The sequence below is a fragment of the Arvicanthis niloticus genome, chromosome 8 (genome assembly GCF_011762505.2).
Source record: "Arvicanthis niloticus isolate mArvNil1 chromosome 8, mArvNil1.pat.X, whole genome shotgun sequence".
NCBI lineage: Eukaryota > Metazoa > Chordata > Mammalia > Rodentia > Muridae > Arvicanthis > Arvicanthis niloticus.
Window position 1 is genome coordinate 83471340 of NC_047665.1, and position 12744 is coordinate 83484083.

The window sequence follows — 12744 nt, forward strand, 5'->3', positions numbered from 1 at the left end:
AAAAACTGAAATTTACAGAAATGTAAACTAATTATTATTTTTTTAAAATAATCATTGGAAAGCAATGTTTTAAAAAACCGTGGTCTTCACTGTCAGAATCTGGCGGGGTTCCTCAGGGCGAAAACCCTATAATATGGAGTCTTTCCAATACGGCTGTGGCAGATTTAGATCTTAGTCTTGACCACGTGGAGCATCCAGCAATACATGAAATTCCGTTCAGATTTTCTCATCCTGGCAGCCTTTCCCACGCGGTTTCTATCTTGAGTCTTCTAACTGAGGGGTTGCCCCCGGCGTCTCTGGTGAGTCTAATGGGAGTTGTTGGTTTTCAGTTGGTTCTGTGGGAGTGACAGTTCTGGAGCTTGTTATATCCAGGGCCAGGAAATAGAAATCACGTGAGGATTTAGTGAACATTTAATCACTTCCTGGCCTGGTAGTCAAAATGAATGGCCGCAGCTTGTCTGTTGAGCCAAGCAGATGTGTGAGGAGGGTGGTTTCTTGCCCAGTGACTATCTACATGTGCCATTTACTCATTTACAGGACCATTAGCATGTCATTAGCGTGTGACAGAACCTTTGTTAACTATCTAGATGTGACATGCATGGGGGATGTGTGAGGTTATGTGGGACAGAAGGTCCCCTGACTTTCTCCCTCTCTTTCCCTCCCTCCTCTCCCGTCTCCCTTTTTTTCCATATCTATATTCAGAAATGCTCTGAAAGGTAGATTTGTGATAGGGTGGTGGTAAATAATTCTTAACCACAAGAAAACATTTAATTGATTGTCCTAGATTTTAAACTGAATCTCAGAAATTGAGGGGTAGCGTCCAAGAATGAGATTCTGCTCTTTACACATACAGCTCAGAAAGGCTCTGAGAATGGGCAGAAAAGAGCACGCATGTGTGTGTGTGTGTGTGTGTGTGTACACAACATGTACAATAGGACTGCTCAAGTCTTGCTGTCGAAGTACTGTTTGTTTCCCCAGCTCCTCTGGGGACTTGGAGAAGTCTGTGAAAACTTATTTGCTAAGTTTGCTATGTGTTACTAACATTAATACCTTTCTTATTTCTTGGTAAAAGATAAATATGGACAAAATTGTAATAATTTCTGCCAACATCTCAAGAAGTGATCTTCTATACCTATACAACCTACCTTGAAGATAAAATGTCCTTGCTTGAAATATGCAAAATGAGTTCTTTGGCTTGAATATTTGTGTGCACAGAGATATGTATGTTCCTGGTGTGTATGCATGAAGTTGGAGTATTAAATTTATGGTATTATTTATATTAAGAAAAACTGTAAAATTTGAGACATTCTAAAACTGTAGGTACAATTAGCTTTATTATTTTTTGGTTTATGTTATTTTATACATGTTAAAGGTATATGCATAAGTCTTTGCTTTTTAGAGAATTATGCACAAGGGTGCACACAGAGCTCATGCACATGTAGTGTGCACACAAGAGCTTATGCACATGAAGGGTGCACACAGAGCTTATGCACATGAAGGGTGCACACAAGAGCTTATGCACATGAAGGGTGCGCACAGAGCTTATGCACATGAAGGGTGCACACGGAGCTTATGCACATGAAGGGTGCACACAAGAGCTTATGCACATGAAGGGTGCGCACAGAGCTTATGCACATGAAGGGTGCACACAGAGCTTATGCACATGAAGGGTGCACACAAGAGCTTATGCACATGAAGGGTGCGCACAGAGCTTATGCACATGAAGGGTGCACACGGAGCTTATGCACATGAAGGGTGCACACGGAGCTTATGCACATGAAGGGTGCACACGGAGCTTATGCACATGAAGGGTGCACTCGGAGCTTATGCACATGAAGGGTGCACACAGAGCTTATGCACATGAAGGGTGCACACAGAGCTTATGCACATGAAGGGTGCACACAAGAGCTTATGCACATGAAGGGTGCACACAGAGCTTATGCACATGAAGGGTGCACACAGAGCTTATGTATATGTAGTGTGCACACAAGAGCTTATGCACATGAAGGGTGCACACAGAGCTTATGCACATGAAGGGTGCACACAGAGCTTATGCACATGAAGGGTGCACACAGAGCTTATGCACATGAAGGGTGCACACAAGAGCTTATGCACATGAAGGGTGCACACAGAGCTTATGCACATGAAGGGTGCACACAGAGCTTATGTATATGTAGTGTGCACACAAGAGCTTATGCACATGAAGGGTGCACACAGAGCTTATGCACATGAAGGGTGCACACAGAGCAGTCGATCTTAGGCTCCTGCTTATTTATTTCCTTAACATTAACTCCTTGAAGTAAAGTCACTAAGCCAGAGGGCACACAGTTTATAAATATTCTCTCCCCAGGAATATTCATGAATACTGTCACCTTAAAGCTTAACACCCCAGCAGCCCCAAATATGTACGTGTGATGGTCCAGTGAAATGCATTTTCATTTGTCTTGATGCCCAGGAAATGTCCCTGATGCTCCCGTATGTCATGGAGTTCCCAGGGGTTTTTTGTGCTTTGCCTTTCAAAGGTTTGCATCCATGACTGAGAGTCTATGGTAAGGTGGAAAATTATGGTGGGAACTCATGGCAGAGAAAGATCCTCACTTCATGGCCATTGGAAAGCATAGAGACAGGCAAGGGACAGGGGCCCTAAGATGCCTTTCAAGGCTTGTTCCCAATGCACATCTACTCTCCAAACCTCTTTTTGGCCTACAAATCTTAGAGTCTACCATCTCTCAATAGCACCATAGGCTATAGCTGTATCACACAAGCCTTTTGGCAGAATTTATCCAAACCACACCAACCCCAAATGGTCATTGGTTAACTACAGCTGTGTGGTAAGAGGTTACATCCTGGTGGCCTGGCTGGTCTGGAAGTCACTATATAGACCAGGCTGGCCCGGAGGTCACTATATAGATCAGGCTAGCCTTGAAGTCACAGAGATCTCTCAGTCTCTGACCCCGATTACAAAATTAAAGCTGTGTCCCACCAGGTCTGGCCTTGTCTCCCATCTTGGTTCTATATATCTGGCTGTACAGTTGGGAATAGAATTAACCTGTGGCCAATCTGTCTGTGTTTGGCCTGTGATCAAGGTCCTTAGGCTAAACCATGATTTACAAGGATGGAAGCTCCAGGGGTAGTAATCAAGAACAACAACAACAAATTTCTTGAAATAAATTCTTTTAATTAAAATATTAGTGTGTAAGATTTCAAAGAGTAGCATGCTCGAGTGCTATTGCTTCCCTGTGATGGCCTGAATGTCCTGCTGTACGTCGACAAACCTTTGGATCTCATAGGGTTATTTGTTTATTGTTATTTTGATCAGCATGCAAAATAACAGGTTTCATTGTGACATTTATGTTCACACTGACCCTCCATCCCGTGTCCTCTGCTGGCCCCTTCCTACCTTCAGATACTTCCTCTTCCACTTTCATGCCATATGTAGATATGTATTTAAACCAACGTTCTGCACATTGGGAGACAACACATGGTGTTTGCCTTTCTGAGCCTGACTTTTCTTTTTAACCTGGCAATCTTCACTTTCTTTACTTTTCCTGCAGATGACATAACTTCATTTTTTTTTTAAATGACTGAATGAACCTCTCCTATGAATAAGCTACAGTTTCTTTATCCAACAGCCTATCTCTGGAGCACTCAGCTGGTTCCATACCTTAGTTATGGTGCAGCAATAAGCACAGAGAATCCTCCCGGGATCATTAGGATCCCAGCTGCTGGGAAGCTTTGAATCCTGTTCAGTAGTGCAGCACTGTATAGCCCCAAATTAGCTACACAGTTTGTTCGGTCCTCAGTTTCTTCCTCTGGAGGGTGGAGATGAGCCACCATTGCTAGCACACAGGATAGTCACAGGGATCGGTGAGGGTGAGCTGCAGCTCACATTGGAAACACTTTTGTTGTCTATCATCTGTCATGATTATGGCATCTTCCCACAATAATTACCAGCCCAAGATTTTCTCCAGTTCTCTTTGTGAGCAAGATCCCTTGTTGGCTGTTCTGGATCATTCCCGACATGTTGCTATCTTACCGTATACTCATTAAGTGGCATTACGTTCTCTAACACATGAGAAACAGCCAATACAAAGGCACCCTGCACACGGCATCTTTTCTGAAGGAAAAAGACGGTCTGTCAAGGCAGACTGGAAAACAGCCTTCCCTTAATTAAACACATGCCGAATGAACACATGGTGCCCCTAGTCTTCCTGGATTCTCCCGTTATTAGGCCTAAGGTCAGAAACATAAGCCAGACCTTCACAGATCCAGTGAGCAGAAGTCTCTTTTACCACAGCAATTGACTCATCTGCCTGACATTTCGTAAGAAGTCAGATGTCATTTTGATGTCTCCTCCCCATTGCTTCATCTAAGCAACCGCCCTTGTCTCATTACCTTCCCTCGAGGTGTTTATGGCTGCAGTAAGTGGGGAAGGAGGCCCATGGGAAACTTTTACATCACTAATGCAGATCATAAACCACGAGAGTCGAGAGCCATGCCAAGAAGGGTGGCAACAGAAGCAGCTGCCACGTGAGCTTCTGAGTGACATAAATCAGACGTGAGAGCTAGGAAATGTTGATGCACTCACTCACTCCCTGCTGCCAAGCTTTGCTGGATGCTCTACTGTTTATTAGATTTGCCCTGGCAAATTAGGACCAGCCCTGTCCTGAAGATGTCAGAGCTACCCTGACTTTTGAAAGAAAAGGAGAATGGGGTGAGCTAAGCACAGTGTCTTAAGGGAGCTGGGGTTGGAGACTGAACACAGAGCCTAGGAGGCAGCACTAGGAAAGAGCGCCTTGGCATCCCTGTGGCATGAACATGCATATGAACCACACAGGCGAAGGCTTGTTTCTCTGCCTGGGTAAATGGCTGACTGTCACTTTCCTATAGGAAGTTTATTTTCTAAAAGGAACAGCAGCTGTCAGACCACTTTTCCCCAGACAAACCCCCCACAGTATACTCCTAGCTAGACTTTTCTATGAAGATCCTGGTTACAGAGGAGGACCCACTGGGTGGAGCAGGGAACCTCCATCTGTGAGAACATCAGCTCAGCTAGGCGTGGCCCATTAGCAAATGGCCTTTAATGACTGCTAAATGACCAAAGTTGGCAGCGATTTGCTCATTTTATAGGTTTTCACATATACAAAGAGATCTATACTGCTCTCTCCCTCCTTTATTTCCTCCTTTTTCCAGAATATATATTCATATACATATATTCATATGTGTGTGTCTTATATAGGGTTTTACTGCTATGAACAGACACCATGACCAAGGCAAATCTTGTAAGAACAACATTTAACATTTAATTGGGGCCACTTATGGGTTAAGAGGTTCAGTCCATTATTAGCAAGGTGGGAACATGACAGCATCCAGATAGGCATGGTGCAGGAGGAGCTGAGAGTTCTACATCTTTGTCTGAAGGCTGCTAGTGGAAGACTGACTTCCAGGCAGCTAGGATTAGGGTCTTAAAGCCCACACCCACAGTGACACACCTACTCCAACAAGGCCACACATCCTAATAGTGCCACTCCCTGGGCCGAGCATATACAAAATCATCACATTGTGTGTGTGTGTGTGTGTGTGTGTGTGTGTGTGTGTGTGTGTGAGAGAGAGAGAGAGAGAGAGAGAGAGAGAGAGAGAGAGACAAAGAGAGACAGAGAGAGACAGAGAGACAGAGACAGAGACAGAGAAAGAGAGAGACAGAGGGAAAGAGAGACAGAGAGAGAGCACTCGTACACACATAATTATGATTCATGATGTCTGATGCTGCTGTGGGAAGTTTATCTTCCTGCCTACTTTTGTTTTTGTTTTAAAATATAATCCCTGGGTTCACTTTGAATAGGTAGAAGGTAAACACTGGTGACCACAGGCTTGAACAGGCTCTTGCAGAGCCCCTTTCTTCTGGCTACTTTAAACAAACAGTTAAGATCCAACTTTAGGACTGGAAATTAGGAAACTAGTTCTTAGCCCATTGCTGCTCTGTCCTTGGACAAAACTCTGGTCTCTCCAGGGTTCAAGGACCACTGTCTCAGAGGTCCTGTGAAAGCCACTAGGTGGCGCTAGAGTACAGCTGATCTCTGCCTAAAAAAAAAAAAAAAAAAAAAAAAAAAAAAAATCTGCGCAGAATCTGCCTGGAAAGGAAGCAGTGGTTTGCAGCAAAATTAGTCCAGCCTATTGACTACCGCCCCAGGATCCACGCACACCTCTCATATTCTCCAGGCAGTGATGCGGTCTTCCGGGCAGAGATTTCTCTGTCCTGCCGCCCTGTCATTGACCAAAAGTCTTTCCTGCTTGAGTGGGGCTTCTGCGTAGTCTGTCTCTTCAGTTCTCTAGTTCTGAAATTGGATGGCTCTTAGGGAATGACCGATCCTGTTCTCAATCTGTTCATTTGACTCAGTGCCTTTAGGACAACCTACAGTGTAACTGTGTAACAACGGGCAGGCTAGCGGCCTCTCTGAATCTCGTTTGGGGAAACAGTAGATTCACTTTGCTATTAGGATTTACTAAAGTTAACACAGGAAAGGATGGGCCTGAGAGTCAGGCCCACAGCAGAGATCAGTAAAAATTTCATTTCTTAACCCACGACTGACTTGGGCTGGAGGTAACAGCTCTTGCCTTTGATACAGGGTGTAGAGGGCAGGGCCTCCTCTCGTCTCCTCCCCCAGTGCAATTCCTTTGGGCTCTAGGAAGCTCTGATACCTCACTGTAGAAAGGGGCTTGGCTTTCTTTGTGATGTCGTTCTCACATAAGAAAAGCACAAATAATAGAAGTTTTTTTCACACAGCCCCCAGTGTACCGTGGGAACAGTAGCTAAAAGGTTGATTCAGACTAGAGGAGCCCTTCACTGGAGAAATACAATCAACTTGCTCTGTGTATTGGGGCAAAGGGTTGTGGACAAGTTATTTGTTGAGTGGCTTCTGGGCCCTTGTGGACCTTGGCTGCCCCAAGCTGGACAGACCCCTTGAGGTCTCAGCAGGGGAGACCATCATCTGGAGCCATCATTGATGGCTGTCTGTTCCACAGGCTGAAGGATCAGAAGAAGCAATGCCTTGAAACTCTAGGCCAGGTTGGAGGACCGTAAGATCTGAGCCAGCAGCTCATGGCATGAGACTTGCAGGAAGCCTCCTTTCCCTTCCTCAAACCCAACATCTGCACCACCTACCTTTGGTAGGTTGGTGTTTCCTTGAGCCTTTGGTCACCTTGTGCACAGCAGTTCACAGAACGTGTCCCACGCACTTTGAGTCAGGATCCATCGCAAAGGATTTCTGACAGGATTGGATGTATGAAAGACGGTTTCTCTTCTACCCAGAAGCCTGATCCTCACCCATTCTCAGCATAGTTTAGATGTGGCTACATAATGAAAAGATTAATTTCCTGGTGCTTATTTTATTAGAGACATGCCTTTCTATAAACTGTAAGCATCCACTTCTATTCTTTGAATCCTTCTATAAATACTCTAGGATGTAGAAAGAGAGCAAGCAACTCACCAAGCATGAGAAACTACAGCAGTCTCACCAGATGCTGTTAGAATTGCTACAAGGAGCTTCCAGTCAAGGCTTAAAGGGGGGAAATGAGGCATAACCCCTGGAAACCAGCTTCTCAAGCCCCATCTTTTGGAAATTACAGCCCTCAGAGAGTCCCTAAGACCCAGTAAGGCAGAAAGCTGCCGGAAGGGGGTGGGGAGGACATGGGCATGGGAAGAGGAAGGGCCGTGGAGGAGAAGCAAGGACATGCTGTACTTTCATTATGTGTTAGTCAGATGTCTCCTGTGTCTTGGACAGTGCACTGTTGAGTTTTATTCCTTTGTACAGTCCAAGCACTCAGAATAAAGCAAAGATGGTTCTTCCTGCAGGGATCTGAAGGAGCGGGGCTGTAGACAGGTCTTGGGGCAGAGCCGGTGAGGTCTTGCACTGCTGCTGTCTGGTTCTTGGGTAGAATTAGGGCATGTGGAGAGCTAGCCATGTTTACTTAACATTTCCCCCCCCCCTTTTTTTTTTTTGTATGTGCCTGATAGTTGGATAAACAGCTTCATCAGTGTTCCTTGTCCTGGGGGATGTGGTGGGGGAGGGGAGTAGAAATGTAGGCAGTTCTGTGATTTGTGTCTTAGGCTTGATAGCATCAAGATAGTATAGCCGAGGGACTGTGAGGCAGCAGGAAGTGACATTCAGAGGAGACAGAAAGAGGAGAGTTTCCCTAGGCTGGGAAAATGCTCCCATAGCCTTGGTAGAATACTAGCGACAGTTGTCTTGTGGAGAGGGGGTTCTGGGCTCCACCAGAATCCTGTGGGAGAACCATTTGCCTACTAATTTTTGACTGTAGTTCAGGAAGCAAGAAAATGGCTTAAAATAAGTTAAAGGGCTTGCCGTACCCTTCTTGGGCTGCTGATTCCTCATGCGAGTGACAGTTGATGCTGCTATACAGTCTTCAGGATTCCCTTCAGGCACAATGACTACCTCTAGCTTCTGGGTAGACTGCTGGAAAGATCTTTCTGGCCCAAAGTCATGCTCTTTTCCAGGGAGGCTGATTAATGAGCATAAAGCCCTGAGGTTTTTTTCTCTTTTTCTTGTTTTTTTAACCACAACAAAAGGACCATGATAACTTTGAAGCTCTTTTGGCAGACAGAGCCAAAGCCAGCCTCAGAAGGAGCTCTCTGTTCGAACTTAAGACTGACCGCAAGGCAGGCAGCTACATGTGCGAAGGCAAGGGCCACATGAGTACCTATCTCAGGAAGATTCTCGTGGCACATGTTCAGGGCAGAGACCAACCCATGAAATGCTGGCCCTCAATGCTCTGCCAACTGGTGAGACAAGACTGCAGATCTAAAGTCAGAAGATCTGAGACATCCTTGTTGTTCCGAGTTTGTGAGTGAAGATTTCCCTGCACCGACTGATGATGTGGAGACATCCTGAAGCTTTGGAAGCTGCTGCAGCTATGGGGGTCCCCACTCCACTAGGCTGAGCCACTATATATAAACTATAAAATACTAGGGTCTGTTGAGTCTTATTCGGTTAGATTTAACTGCATTCATGCTAGTATTCAGTTCTGCCAAAGATCTGTCTAAAAAATTTTTTTTCTAATCACACAAAGAGCTCAAGTCTATATGGTTTAAGATAATAACCGTTTAAGAGACTATGATTGAATGTGGCCCTGCTTGCATTAGGGTCTGGGACAAGGAAATTCAATGTTTGTGTTGATGGTATTAGTAAAGGAAATAGATGGTTTCCCCCTTCCCCATTCCTCCCTCTGATCATCACTGTATCTACGTATCTGTGATTGGAGCAGGGCTGGGGACAGGGAGGTGGGTGAGAGGAGTGAGTGGGAAGAGACTAAATACAGGATGCATGTAGAAGCTACATAGAAACCTATTACCAATTAAAATATGATGATGATGATGATGATGATGATGATAAAGAGTTTGGACAGAGATAGGCTCTGTGGTGAATAATACTGTTCCCCAAAGTATAGTTTATCAGGAGAAAATCTGAGAAAATCTGAGGGATACCTTCCTGTGAGTTGATGGTCAAGAAGCCTCCATAGACCTCCAAAATAATCCTAGGCCAGTCTCAGTACCATTGGTCTTGGTTGCTCACAAGAACCAGGCAGTAAGACACAGGGTCAGAAGGTGGTGTTCAAAGTGCTTGGGGACAAAGGTATTCAAGGTCTCACCCACCTGTGAGCCTGGTGGGCTACCATACCAACGTGTCATTTACCTACTGGTGTGGCAGCGGTATCGTGTGACTGTTGTAGAAGTAATGAGTTGCTTTCTGTTGGGATCTGAGGCCCATTCCCACAGGCGGAATTCCTGCGGGAAGCATGACAGCATGTGGGCAGACATGCTGAGAGTTCTGCATCTTGATCTGAAGGAAGCCAGGAGATTGAATTCCACACTGGGCGGAGCTTGAGCACAGAGACTTCAAAGCCTGCCCCTACAGTGACACACTTCCTCCAACAAGGCCACACCTCCTAATAGTGCCTCACTGTCAAACACGTGAGTCTGTGGGGGGCCATACCTAGTCAAACCACCAGAGGGAGGAACCCACTACTGTTGATTTGTTAACTGGACAATGGGGTCATATTACCTTCTAAATATTCCTGTTACCCACAGGTTAGAACTGCTCTCAATCTGGTCAGAGCAGCTTCTGTTTGCAATGTATGATGGTTAATGCAGAGACTTGTAATCGATCAAAATTCTGAGAATAAGTGCCTGTTGAATGCTCAGGCTAAGGGAGTGATAAGTATGTTTTCCCTTTCAAGTCTCAGATACTATTGGGGAAGAGGGCTCATTAAAAAAAAAATGTAAAAGCCAGATAATGGGAAATGTGTTGCTAAATGCTGTCATCAGCCTTTCATGGGGTCTGTGAAGCTGACATGGCTACTGTACTCCTGAACCAACAGCAACTGCGGTCACCTGCCCCGTGCTTGTATACGATTCCATCATGGATCTGGTAAGGGTTCATGAGGCTTCCCTCTTCCTCCAGGGAATGAGGGCACTTAATGGTTCTTGGAGGAAGTGGAATGATTTTCTTCATCATTGTACCCACTGGTACATTGCCCAGGCTTCATTAAATAATGTCACACATGTGTCCACATAGATAACTCTAAATAATGCCATGGGTCTGCCTGGCACACTCGAAGACATGGGAGTAGGAGGAGGAAGAAAGAGATTAATGGGAGTGAGGGGTGAGAGAGAGACCCACAGGGGCAGATGTGATCGAAATGTATTTTATATGTGCATGAAAATTTCAAAGAATAAATGAACACAATATTAAAAAACCAAATGTAGTTTAACTTTCTGACTTGGGAGCACCAGGAACGAAATGGTATGATTGTGTCAGACTGAAAGGGCCACATAAGACCTCCTTGTCCACTCTCCTCCATCCAGTGACAGCTGGTACAAGGTGGTCCTGTTGCGGATCCATCCAAGGTCACTCGTGAGGTACAAAATTCATGGCGCATTACGTTAGAATCCAGTCTGATTTCATCCTTGTAGCCCTGGTCCTGATGCGGTGATTGGCTCAGGTTGCGGTTATTCTTAGCAGCATCCCTTGGTTTACTCAGTCCAGTGCCTTCATTCTCTCTTTATCTTCTTCGTTCATCCACTCAACCATGGCGCCCAGTGATTCCCCTCAGTTAGGTTTTCAGGGATCTCCTTCCTTACATCTCTTCTGGTCAAGGGACTCTTTATTGAGCCAAGGCTGCCTATATCCTTCAGAGAGGTAACAGGACGTTTCTAGAACATGAAACGTTGTGGTATTTTCTTGCCTAAAGACGATAGAAGAAATTTCCTGACCTTCAGGCTACCGTGTAAACGTCTCCCGGAAGCACTGTGCTTTCTTTTTTAGCCAGTCCCAGGCCTTGTCATTTCCCACCAGCCTTCACACAGCCACAGCCTAGTCTCTGGCCCCTGCGGATCACTCTGGGTAACCCCTGTAGCTGGGAGTAGAATTTATTTTTCAAGGAGTCAGGGCTCTGCAGTCAGATGGTCCAGATTGGGTGTGTGCCAGCTTTGCACTATGGCAACCTGGGCAACTGAGTTACCTTCTTTTCACCTCTGTACCTGTCTAATGAACTTGGCACATGAGCCAATCCCCACAACAAAGTGACTCTTTCTGATATTCTAGCCATACGGTTGGCTGTGAGCATGAGCCATGTTAAGCACAGGCTCAGTAACAAGCTAATGCTTCTTGAATGGAGACCTGAAAACAAAAGATAGGCTCTCCTGGGTGGTACAACTTTGGGAGCGTTTTAACTTCCCTCACTATATTTTATGTCTTAACATAAAATCCTCCAACATGTGGGTCATATCAAGAAACAGCCAAAGCTAACTTCTGTGGAGTTCTACTAAACTCGTCCAACAGAACTTTTTACATAACATGGCTATCAGCGTTGATCTGTGGTGCACCATAAGGCAGGCAATCATCCATTTGCTCTGCCTGCTGCCCAAGTATCCGAGAACTACTTCTGTGGATCTGTTTTCCCGGGGTTGTATGCAGCATGAGATATGAGCATGCTTGTTAGTTTGATTTAAATCAACGCTTCTTATATCGCCAATCCCGGGACATTACTGTCACCAACTTTGGTACTCTTATAGAAAAGGGTTGTAACATTTGAGAAAACAGACATTTTCAAGAGATACATTTTCACCTGTAAACTTACAGAAGATTAAGATTGTTATTGTTAGCTGCCTTAAGGGAACAAGGACGTCAGTAAAGAATACACAGCTGTACAAAGCGGTGGAGACAGCTTTTGGAGACAGTTCCTCTCTCCATCCAAGCTCTTGGGACCTGTTGCTGGGGGCATTCCCCACGCAGCAAGGGCTGTTGAGAGTTCTTAGGCACAACGCTGTTATGAGCGTCATTGGGAATCTTACTGTCCGGTTGCACCACTGCCTGAGAGGAGCCCCTGGTAACTGAGTTTTCTGGGACTTCAGTATGCAGCCTGCTGGCTCCTTATTTAAGAGCACAGCTTTGGCTGCCGAAGCCGTTGCACATGTGGCAGGATGCGCTGGGTCATTTCACATTTTAGTTTCAATCCTTGGGTTAAATTGACACTTAAGAAGCCAAAACCAAACAAAAGCACCACCACCTCTAACAAAAAGGGCCAAGCAAACAAAAACAAAGTCCCTTTCCTACCCTGAGAAACAGCATGGGTAGACTGTAGAGTTCAACATCTAACCAGTTTAAATGTATCCTGATACCCACAGGTAAGTGTCGCTCTTACCATTGTTGAAGATGTTCCTTTGGG